Source organism: Schistocerca nitens, chromosome 9 (genome assembly GCF_023898315.1).
Source record: "Schistocerca nitens isolate TAMUIC-IGC-003100 chromosome 9, iqSchNite1.1, whole genome shotgun sequence".
Lineage (NCBI taxonomy): Eukaryota > Metazoa > Arthropoda > Insecta > Orthoptera > Acrididae > Schistocerca > Schistocerca nitens.
In genome coordinates, this window is record NC_064622.1 from 446,975,041 (window position 1) to 446,988,325 (window position 13,285).

Sequence of the window (13,285 nt, forward strand, 5' to 3'; positions counted from 1 at the left end):
TGTAGTGGTTCAATGTACACCGATTAAAAAAGTGTTGCATCACCTCAGTTACAAGCTCTCCTGATCACTGATGCTGAATGTGTATATTGCTTCAATATTGCAGTCCCTCGGATTCCTCATAGGTGTCGCTCATCCCACGCAAAAAAGTAAACAACTGTGCACTCACAGTGCCTGTGTGACAGTGGGTAAGACTGTCACTCAGTTCCAGTCATAACATGAGGTAAGCAGTACACTACTTGTGTCATCTGTAGTTCCGCCACATCTAGAAGGTCAATTCAAGTTTGATTGTATCCACATTATGTTGTGTCAGGAAGGTCTCCCATCGAAGCAAGTTTCAATATGTCTCAAAGTCAACCAAAACAGTATTGTTCAGATGTAGAGGAGGTACAGAGATAGGAACTGTCAATGACTTGCCTCGTTGTCCCTACCCAAAGGCTACTACAGCAGCTGATACCACTACTTACAGATGTCAGCTGGGAGGAATCGTGAGAAAAATGCCACCCTGCCGCATAATGATTTTCGTGCAGGCAGAACATTTTGTTTTGACTAAAAGTGTAGTAAATAGGCTGCATGATGTGCAAGTTCACTCCTAATATCTGTGTCGAGGTCCAACTTTTGACACCTATACATAGTGCAGTGCAGTACAGATGGATCTGACAACATGGTGAACGGACTTGGCATCAAGTTCTATTTGTAGATGATATCCCCATGTGCCTTCACACATAATCATCAGAGACATTTGTCTGAATGTCTTAGACACATTGTCCAGTGAGTGCAGCAAGGTGATGGTTCCTGATGTTGTGGGATGGCATTATATGGGGCTGACATACATGACGTGGTCATTGAAGGCAGTCACACAGCTATATGATACAGTGATGACATCCTCTGATGCATACTGCAACCATATCGGCAGCATTTTGGAAAAATTCTCGTGCTCAGTATGCACATCTTGTGAATGTGTTTCTTCATCACAATGCAATCACTAGATTAGAATTGCCAGTATGTTCTCCAGATGTGGATCCTATCGAACATGCCTTGGATACGTTGAACAGGGCTGTTTTTTTGGCAAGAGGACCCAACAAATTGCTGTTGAGGAGTGGGACAATCTGGGCCAACAGTGCCTTGATATGTAGTGGACAATATTCCATGACGAATACAGGCATGTATCAATGCAAGAGGACGTGTTACTAAGTGTTAGAGGTACGGGTGTATGCTGCAATCTGGAACACAAATTCAGAAAGTCTAGATTATTATTCTACAACTTGCACTTTTTTGTTTTCATGAACAGTAACGAGAGCTGAAATGTTGATTTTGTATATCGCTATTCCATTTTTACATAAAGGGTCAGGAACTCCTAGAACTGTGGTGATGCAACACTTTTTTGATGTGTGTCGGTGACTGTGGTGAGTATGAAAGTGTTTATGTTGATAAAATGTTCCTCATCTATTGTACCATTTATACTGTGCATTATGTTGTTAACATAAGTAATTAATGTTATAGACCAATCACTATGAGAAAATGCAGCTTCTGACACTATTGAGGGAAACTGAAACTGGCAGTCTTAAGGGGCTCCGGAACGCCCTATACTTGCAATGTTAAAATAACGCTTATAAATTACATCTTTCCTCACAAAGTATTTGAGGTAGGAAGTTGAACTTTTCACAGATTATTTACTGGAATATGGGCTACAACTTAACACAGGGATTTTACAAAATTTTAGTTCAGTTATTAAAGATGATTTTTTTTTTCAATTGTAATGAAAATTCACAACATTTTTTTGCAATTTTTTATTTATATATTCAAAAATATACAGTTTTTTGGAAAAAGGCTGTGTTAAATTATGCAGAAGGTACTGTGTAACATTTACTGAAAGTTTGAAACAAATATGTTTGGAAGATCCTTAGAAAACATGTAATTAGTATGAGAAAATAAAAGTTTTGGGAATCGAGCGACAAAGATTGGATTAACTTTTTAGTGCATTCCAGGTCCATAGGATGGATTATCTTCATCCTCTGCAAACTCCTCCTCCAGCTTCCTCTTGCTTGTATTTCTAGACTCTTTACAGCCCTGTCTGCAGCCTGAAGGCGTTCCTTGTCTAAAGCAAGCATCGCTCGTACCATGTTAGAACCTATCTTCATTCCCATATTTCTAAATACCTTGCACCTTACAATGTTGCCATCATTGAAAGTCGCAACAGCATCATACACACCAAAGTGAAGTGTTTCTATTCCAACAAATACAGTCTTGGGGATTCTCGACCATATAACACTATTTACACTTTCATTGGGGTTTTGAGTTTTTCCGTGAATACACTTTTTCAACAGTTCAGGTGCTGCTAAGTCTCTGAAAATAGATTTTATCACCTCCATTATTGCATGAGGCAGACTATGCTTGTGAGTGTACACTTCACCAGTTAGCAATCCTTTGTTATATTTACACCAACTGTCTTCTTCTTTGGGACACAAGCTATGTTGGGGATTTTCATCGTCTTTATTGTTTACAGTAATAACACATACCTTTGGCTTTCCAACATTTCTCCTTTTCTTAAAAGCCTTCAGAGGATTTCTAATAACTTTACTTTTACTCATTATTATACTTCAACAAAACAGAGACTCAAGAAACAATTAATTACGAATATTTTCGAGATAACGACAGAGTAAATAAACATGAAACAATCGACAATCACACCAGCGATATATATTGAACCATCACAGGTTAGCCACAACACCTACTTTATCTCACATCACTAAAATGTACCTGATAAACACGGACGTTAATAATAACACCATTTGACAGCAGTTTAACAGCGCAACAGTGGGTCACGCCCATGTAGAACACATTTCAAAAAAAATTCAAAAATAGTTGTAGTCTTCGGAATTGAATAAATTATATATCTATTAAAAGGTAATAGTCTGCAGATTCAGAAAACGCAAAAAAGTAAAAATTGAACTTTTCATGATTTTGAGCCTTTCCGGAGCCCCTTAAAAGAATATATTTCTAGTAAAACTTTTACAGGTGAAACAAAGTGGTTTAGAGAGCAGATGGAGCACATTGACTTCCGTTCATCATTTTCTGTAGATCCCGTCAAGAGCAAGAACCTTCAAGGATATGAAAAATAATCAAAGTATATATTAAGAAAAGACGAAGACTGAAAGCCATATGAACTTAATCTGTGTTTCATATTATTATTCACATTTATGCCATCTAAATTCAATTGGTAAGGAAGTTGCTCCTTTGAAGGAAAAAAAAAAAAAAAAAAAGGTACTGCCTCCTTAGTTATACTCTGTAGCTGCTATTTATCTGCTATTAGTTGCATCATATTTATATGAACACAATGGTTTTTTTCAAATAAATTATTTACCCACATCTGTAAATACTGAATCTTGTGCATTGCTAATTGTCATGCATTTTATAATAAGCAGTGCTACTTGCCATTTAGAACTTTTCAATCTTTGATTCTAGGTATTCATATAATTTTTTGAAAGAGTGGCTGATGAGATGCGTGGTTTTGCTTGTTGGACTGGAACTTGTAGACTATCTTACCACCAGAGTGCATAACTCCATTATGAGCCCTCTGATTCTGATCATACCAACAAGATCATGAACCCTAATCTTCCTTTACTGCAGTTTTATTAGCCAGTTCCACAACACATGTGGATATTTGAAATGGTGGGTATAGGAAAAGGAAGAAATTTCACAGTAGTTCGTAGTTCATAGATTTTCCCCGGGCATAAAGAATAGTAAATATGGGATGACATCCAAGTACTTCCATGAGCTGTGTCATCAGCACCCTACCCCTTTTGATACAAATATTTTTGCCATTCTGCATGCTCATTCTTGTTTTTAGTTCTGTCTAGCTTACATTGCAGAGTTCCTTGTTAAAATTTGAACTCAACTTTTCTTTTCCTCCAGGCTTGTATGTCTCTGGTCTCTTCCGTGCTTCTGCCATATTTGCTTACTCAGTACCAATCTCATGTATGTTAACTTGTACACCTTACAACTTTAGACTTTATTTATGATGTGTCTCTCTTGAGTGGGTAGTGCATTCCCAACCAGCTCTTCTTTTACCACTGTCTCTGGAATAAATTGCCACAGCCGTACAAGTGAATAAACGAGCAGTGTACAAAGCCACCTACTTGGAATAGGGTTTGAAGATCTGTACTGTCCGTTTAAGCACTAATTAACGGAAATTTTTGTCAGGTAATGATGATCAAAACCAGAGACGGTAAATTATGTTTAGCTATGGCATATTACCCATTGTCAGATTTTCAATAGGAGAAGACTGAAACAGTAGGCTACCAATGGAAACTAATTCTTCATGCTGCAGCTGCATCTAAGAGATACCATTTGAAAAGTACTGAGATTGTGCATTGATTTGGTGATGCTTGACCTGCACTGCTATCTCTGTCTTCTGTCTTCCCCTTTACACAGACCTTGCAGTTAGTCAGGCTCTCTAAGCATATTTCTTGAAAGGCATTTGTAAAAGCAGAAACAAAAAAATGATCCCACATTAGACATCGTATTCCAGTAATTGAGTCATAGTGGTTAAGGCACTGGATTCTCATTTTGGTGGTATAGGAATCAAATTACTATTCATGTTTCAAATTTAGTTTTGCCTCGGTTTCCATGTATTGCTTAATGTGAATGTTGGAACTGTTCCTTTGAAGAAGATACAGCCACTCCCCAGTCTAGCTCAACTCTTACTTGTACTATGTTTTAATTACCTTGTTGGCAATGAGGTGATAAACCATAATGTTCACTCTTTTGCAGTTCACTGCTTCTGGAGGACATAATCAGTGATAGATAATGAATCAATTTTCCGTGTAAATATCTTTCTGCTGCTTCTCATTACAAAGTTTTAGCAAAACTAAATATAAAGGAGAAATGTTACTTTTATACTCCTTGTGACCTATAGGCTTTCATTTTGTCGGCTGTAAAATTGGGTGAAAGGAAAATTATCTGATTTGTTATTAATGCGCCATATCTCAGCCTGTCATTTCTGCACAGAAAGGGTACATTCGTACAAACAGACTAGCATTAGAGAAATAAACTAAAACATGAGATAGATAGCACCAAATACTCCATCTTGGTGTGCATAATATATTTACAACACAAATTACCAAAAACAGTTTTAAACCTTAAATGTTTGCAAGTAACTTAAGTGTGCTGATCAAGTTTCCCTCGCTATAGGTAGCAGAAAACTATTAGATAATTTCTGAAAAGCCTTGTGGTTCATTACTAGCCAGTCTTAACTCTTCTAGTCTTACAGACTGAACTATGGAGTGCAGAAATTTCAGAGAAATTTGTGTGTGCCTCCAGTTAATGCTTACCCCCATGGAAGGTGGGTCTTTCCAAATTGAATTATTCATATTCCATTTCTGATTATTTGTTATTATTATAAAAAATAATTAAATTTTTATTTAGTAAATCTTTTCTTAAATATTATCTCATTGTTTACGTATAGTTCTCAAAATACTTTGAAATAATCATCTTTTATAATCACATAACTGATTGTTTGTTTATAAGCTAAACTTTCTTGCAGGGGTGTTTATTTTACCAATTGCACATTATGATAAGACAAAATACTTATGGTTATTTCAGTAATCAACAAAAGTCAGCATGTTTTTTGCATCACCCATACAGTCAGCCTCAGAACCATAACAAACCACTACTATGTGTTACATACATTTAAACTGAACTTCAATCAATGATCTAAATGTATTAACATATTAGTGTATTATAATGTACAAAAATGGTCTTTTCCTATATTCTTATTTGACGCTCTGTTGTAAAATCATGTAGAAGCTTATACACTTGTATGTCTTCTGTTTCTAATGTTTGTTGGTGAAGCATTTCCAAAGGTCATAAGGTGCTGTATTAGTTTTGTAGATTCTTGATACCTTTGTGGCAACCAAAGAAAATGCAATTAACATCTTCCTCACGGCCACTTTCACATGAAGCTGATGCGATCATGTTGAGATGGTAGAGATGTTGCCGGAATTTCCCGTGACTGAATTGGAGTCATGCCATTGTCACTACAAAGTTTGTGATGTATCTGCAATTTTGGTACCCAGGATGTGACATAATGTCTCCTTTTAATTTCATAAGACCATTGGAGGTTTTCATTCCATCAGGCACTGATTATAGTCAGGATATGAAGATCATCAGGTGATACTTTATCAAAATTCACTGAACCAGTCCCACTTATTCTTCATATTGTAGTGCCCCCGAAAATGCTTTGTTTTCTGGTGCTCCTGCCCACCCACAACAACTTCTTTGTGCCTGGTAACAGTTTTACACTAGGAAAACTCATCTTTCTTCTCCTCCATTCACTCTGTTCCTGAGGAAATATGTGTGCCCGTACCATTTCTGCCTCAACATTTGCAACACAACTACCAACAAACTCTTGTGTATTCCCAGTAGTATGTAAAACAACAAAATGGTCTGCAGTTCCACACTGCACATGGCAAAAATCACCGACACATGCACTTCACAGTGCATCTAGCCCACAATACTCATTATTAACCCAGTGGGGCAGATACTACTGCATTTAAATCGCCCATGTTACTGTCCCCACCCTTACTTTGGTGCAGCTCATACACATTCCGTCTGGCACTACAACTACCCCAGACTCCCATAATTTGACACAATATCAGAGCTGGTACTTCTACATTACTTTTCTTAACTTCAACATCATCATCATCCTGTGCCTCACATAAATTCCCAGTACCTTGCCTTTTGTCACTGTCTACAACTCATTTAACTTTCCTGGACCGACTAGCTCAACTACATTAATGGTAGATAGCTCTTCTGCAGAAACAGGTAAACTGTTTACAAGCCCTTTCCCCTCCATTTCAGCTTCCTCCTCCTCCCTTCTTTCTGCTTCCTCTTTTTTTCCATAATCAACATATTCCTAACATCCCGATGTCCATTATCCATTCCTGATGCTCTCTCTGCATCTTCTCCCTATACTCTGGAGTTTTGTGATAAACTATTTGCTTTGCCTCAGTGTAAAGTGCTTCTAATCTGTTACTACACTCCACCTTTTCCACTTGCAATTTATCTACATCGCCTCTTAAAATTCTCAATACTTCTGCTGTGATAGTCCCTTGCAGTACTGAAAAACCCTGCTCCCTTTGGTGTTGACCATAACATGATTACCTCCTATCAGCTACACAAATATAAATGAGAAGGAAAAAAAAACACTTCAGCATATCACTATCCTGACACTACCCAATTCCTGACATGCTTAAATACTGAGCCATACTCCTTGCTGTGCAGAAAACAAAATCAAATTACTATCATATTTCTTACTGCATCTTAATAACACTGGCCTTATGGCTGCTCATATTTATTATTATACACAAAAACAATGGCTAAACTTAACATCACCTCCCGAATAACTACTCATGAAATGCCTTATATACTAATAGACAATGAACATTCTCATATTACCTATATCAACCAGATGAAATCTAACAGCAAGTTATGTCTCCTCAAAAAAATGCATTCCCCTGTCTTACTCTGAACGTACAAGTGTGATTCAATCCCTAATAAAAATACGTGAAAAAGACTGCACTCACGTCATAATGATTTGACAAAACTGGGCCCCTGTAGTAAAGTCATTCTTCATCCACAGATTGATTTGTTGTAGGCATTATTTTCTATCTCCAAACGGTTTGGTAGTAGGCTCAGAGATTCCCTCTTGACTGCATTCTGAAGGGTGCAGTGGTGGTGGACAAACTGTTAACAGTTAAGAATGACTTTTATTGACTTCAGTACATGACATAATGAGGTGACCGTGCACCTGTCTGATGCCGACGAGCGGGCGGCGACTTCTTGCTTGCTTTTGAGAGTTGGTACTCTTGTGTTGCTCACAGAAAGCCAGTGTTAGCAGCAGCCTTCAGAGGCCACAGCTGTTGACATCAGTGGCATACTATTTTCCTCAGCATTGAGGGGGCCCAGCAGCCCCTCACCCTACTTGCATCACCCCAGTGGCGCATGAATACAGCTGTGAACGGGATACGATTCACTGCTCTCTGGAGGCAGACTGCAGTTGGTGCTGTGACACTGAGGCCCCATAGGAACTCTGCATCAGCGGCAGCAGGATGGCATGTCAGCAGGGCTGTGGCACCTAATCCCTTGAAGGACTCAGTGCTGGTGGCAGTCACATCCCAGTCTTGGACTGGTGGCTGCAGTTGTCAATGCCCCGTCATCTCACTGTCCCATGTAGCTCTGACCTCTGAAGTCACATTGGTGCTGCTGGTTTCCGGTGACAAGAAGTGACCCCTTGCCTCAAAATTTAGACTTATTTAAGTGGTATGCATTTGTTTCACTGAAACTCAGCACCTACTCATGTCATCAACAACAAGAAACTTGCCCCAGTGTGATGACATCACCCTGCTTGCTATGCAGTTGCTGCTGTATGGTGCAGATTACTGGTGTGCTTAGCTACCCTTGCCTTGCAATCCTTTGCATGTCTCTTATTGTGACCCACACATCACCGCACAGGCGACTACTGGCTCACGGCTGTTAATGCAATGCTCCACATCAGCTTCTATGATACTTCTCATTACTTTTGCTCGTAAGCTCATTCAATCTGAAAGCTACTGAAACTTTCGCCACAAGATGCAAAACCATACCAAAACAACTCTAGACTAGATAATTACCAACTGTCTCTACCAGTCCATAGAACCTTTGGATGTAAGAATTTACAGAAGTGAAAGTATGAAAACCTTCAACAATTTTCTACCTTCAGGAAAATTGATGAAAATATATGAAGCAGATGATATAGATTTCTCTACTACTTCAAGATTGCTATTCCTCTCAAATTGAAACATATTAAATGAAAAGGATCTAAAAGAAAGCCATGGGTAACAACTGGCATAAAGATTTTCTCCAAAAGGAATAGAGGTCTTAAAAAAATAACAATCCCAGCCCCCCCCCCCCCCTCTCAAGTGAGACACATTAACAGTATGTCACAATCCTTAGAAAAGTTATAGCACAAGCCAAGTGAATGGCCATTGATGACTACATGGCAACAGGAGCAAAGACAGTAAAGCAAATCAGCTGCCTCATGAACATGGACACCCAACCCTGACTCTTAATCCACGAGAAGATGCAAATACACTCCTGGAAATGGAAAAAAGAACACATTGACACCGGTGTGTCAGACCCACCATACTTGCTCCGGACACTGCGAGAGGGCTGTACAAGCAATGATCACACGCACGGCACAGCGGACACACCAGGAACCGCGGTGTTGGCCGTCGAATGGCGCTAGCTGCGCAGCATTTGTGCACCGCCGCCGTCAGTGTCAGCCAGTTTGCCGTGGCGTACGGAGCTCCATCGCAGTCTTTAACACTGGTAGCATGCCGCGACAGCGTGGACGTGAACCGTATGTGCAGTTGACGGACTTTGAGCGAGGGCGTATAGTGGGCATGCGGGAGGCCGGGTGGACGTACCGCCGAATTGCTCAACACGTGGGGCGTGAGGTCTCCACAGTACATCGATGTTGTCGCCAGTGGTCGGCGGAAGGTGTACGTGCCCGTCGACCTGGGACCGGACCGCAGCGATGCACGGATGCACGCCAAGACCGTAGGATCCTACGCAGTGCCGTAGGGGACCGCACCGCCACTTCCCAGCAAATTAGGGACACTGTTGCTCCTGGGGTATCGTGGAGGACCATTCGCAACCGTCTCCATGAAGCTGGGCTACGGTCCTGCACACCGTTAGGCCGTCTTCCGCTCACGCCCCAACATCGTGCAGCCCGCCTCCAGTGGTGTCGCGACAGGTGTGAATGGAGGGACGAATGGAGACGTGTCGTCTTCAGCGATGAGAGTCGCTTCTGCCTTGGTGCCAATGATGGTCGTATGCGTGTTTGGCACCATGCAGGTGAGCGCCACAATCAGGACTGCATACGACCGAGGCACACAGGGCCAACACCCGGCATCATGGTGTGGGGAGCGATCTCCTACACTGGCCGTACACCACTGGTGATCGTCGAGGGGACACTGAATAGTGCACGGTACATCCAAACCGTCATCGAACCCATCGTTCTACCATTCCTAGACCGGCAAGGGAACTTGCTGTTCCAACAGGACAATGCATGTCCGCATGTATCCCGTGCCACCCAACGTGCTCTAGAAGGTGTAAGTCAACTACCCTGGCCAGCAAGATCTCCGGATCTGTCCCCCATTGAGCATGTTTGGGACTGGATGAAGCGTCGTCTCACGCGGTCTGCACGTCCAGCACGAACGCTGGTCCAACTGAGGCGCCAGGTGGAAATGGCATGGCAAGCCGTTCCACAGGACTACATCCAGCATCTCTACGATCGTCTCCATGGGAGAATAGCAGCCTGCATTGCTGCGAAAGGTGGATATACACTGTACTAGTGCCGACATTGTGCATGCTCTGTTGCCTGTGTCTATGTGCCTGTGGTTCTGTCAGTGTGATCATGTGATGTATCTGACCCCAGGAATGTGTCAATAAAGTTTCCCCTTCCTGGGACAATGAATTCACGGTGTTCTTATTTCAATTTCCAGGAGTGTATATTCAGAGACTAATATGAAAGCATCAACAAACCCATACCCAATAGACAAAATTAAATAAAAACTTCCATAGTCATATTCTTCTGTGAAGCTGTTGCTGAGAAAATTATATTAAGCACAAAGAAACTTAAAAACAAACTATAATGTGGAATTGATGACAGGTACAGTTCCTGACTGTATGAAAGTAACACAAGTTATCTGATCCTTAACAAATCTGAGAAAAATAATGTGGAAAAATACAAACCTATGCGATTATTAGCCATGTTTTGTGAATTTCTGGAGAGATTAATTTATCAAAAAATAATTTATTTTCTGGAAAGGAACAAACTCTGTTTTAATGTTCAGTGTGATTTCAGAAAGAATAAATCCATGACTGCTGTTGTATACAATTACATACATTCCACCCTAGGTGCTCTACACAAAAAACAAAAAGCAGTTGGGATTTTCCAACGTTTATCAAAAGCAATTGATGTCATCGGCCACAAAATTCTTGTAAGCAAACTGCAGTCCTATGACATTAGAGGTATCCCTCTGGACTGATTCAGCTCATACCTCTCAAACAGGAAACAGGAAGTAGCAATAAAACGAAAGGACACATCGAAAATTACTACTCTGATTGAGGAACTATTGCACATGATGTGCCCCCAAGGTTCAATATTTGGACTAATTCTGTTCCTTCTTCATATAAGCCAACTTACCATTAAACATCAGTGCCACTACCAGTATACTCTTTGCAAATGGTACCAGTGTCCTGCTTAACAGTGGAAATGACCATGAGCTCCATCCAGGAGGCCATAAGTGAAGATAGAGATGAGTTGGATGATTGGTTTGACAGAAATAACCTGATAATTAACACAAATACAACCACCTTCCCTGGCTTTTATCTGAGAATCAAGAAATATGTACAATGTGAAAATACATGGCTCTGAAATATCTCCCACATCAGGAACAAGATTTGTATCTTGGACAACTGAAACCATCAAACACACAGCAGGAAAACTAATAGAACGCTGAATAAAGTGTGCTAGTGCACACACTTATTTGCATATTGCACAAGCACAGAGACTGTTGACATTGTTTACCATGAAGAATTTCATTGTGTAATACAGTATTGTATCATATTCTTGGGAGAAGCTCCACATGCTTAGATATTTCCCTCAGGCAGAAGAGCTGTGGGAGTAATTAACAGTCCAAAGCCAACTGACAGCTGCAGACGCTTCTTCCAAAAATCACTCATTTCATCCCTTGGCAGTTTCTGCATATTAGAAATGTGTAAATTTGTAAAAGGTAACACTATAAATAGTGGTACTAGGCAGCAAATGAAACTCCATGTTCAAAGAATGCACAATTCAATTCGCCATTTAACCAAGGCATTCAACTTAAGAAGTCTACCAACAGAAATGAAAAATACATGAAGTCTCTGTCTGTTGAATAGTTACCTGTTTGATCACTTTTATGCTGTGCCTGGATTTTTGCTCCATACATGTGCAATGAAATATGAAATCAATTTCAGGAATGATTTTTGTAAAGTAATACACTAATGTAAAATATGCATAAAATTGTGTTTGTACCCTCAGTAACTATGCAAATCGTGTGCTTTATTTTAGGTGTGTGTGTGAGAGAGAGAGAGAGAGAGAGAGATGATCAACTCTAATAGCCTTGTAGTAAGTTGTAATTTGTAACTGAGTCAACAAAGTACTTATTTAGTACATGTATGAGTGAGATATGAAAGTATAATAACATCATAATAAATAGTAACTATGTAAAATCATGTATTGTAATTTCTCATAGCATCACCTCATGTCATCAACCACATGATACTATGACTCGTCCAATATCATAATGTGTGTTTAGTGCATTGCCATGCGCATGTCTTGTACAAGAATTATTCAAAGGACAAATGAATAAATAAATGAACAGGTGCTTTTTAATCTCTGTTTGTAAGTATGTAATGTAAATGACATGCATGTAATAAAAATACATGTGACCAGGACCACATCCTTGTATTTATGCCATTAATGAACTTATGGAATAGGTTTGAAAATAAAATATCAACAATAATGGTCATCTAGTACTAGGAACAGAAAGCTGGCTGAAACTAAAAGTGAATGGAAATGAAATTTACCTGATAAACAGAATACATACTGAAACTATAGGATAACACACATTGTGGCAAGCAGATACAGTTAATAAACAAGTATGTTGGTGCTCCGAATATCTCCAGTATTTCTGTAAGAGTCAATGATAAATCAGACCAGCCAGAACAAATGAAAGGGCATTCATGTGGCTGGAATATAGCTAGTTAATATATCCAGTTAACTGGCAAGTAAATCAGAGGTTCTGACTAATGTGCTACCTCAGGTATGTCTACAGTGCTACCATAGGAGGCAATGAGTATATGGATGAGGCGATCGTTTGCTGAAAGACTGTGAACACACATTGACACAGTATGTCCTATTAAACTTTACATACCAGCAAGATGGTGCAGTTGTTAGTACAATGGACTTGTATTTTGGAGGATGATAGTTCAAATCCACATATGACCATCCCGATCTAGGTTTTCCAGGAGTTCCCCAAACTGTTTCAAGCAAATGGCAGCATTTCTGAAGGGGCACAGCAAATTTTCTTACTCAACTTCCCTTAATTGGAACTTGTGATACATCTCTAATGACCTCATTGTCAATGGTATGTCAAACTCTGTACTTACTTACTTCCTTATACTTTACATATCTAAA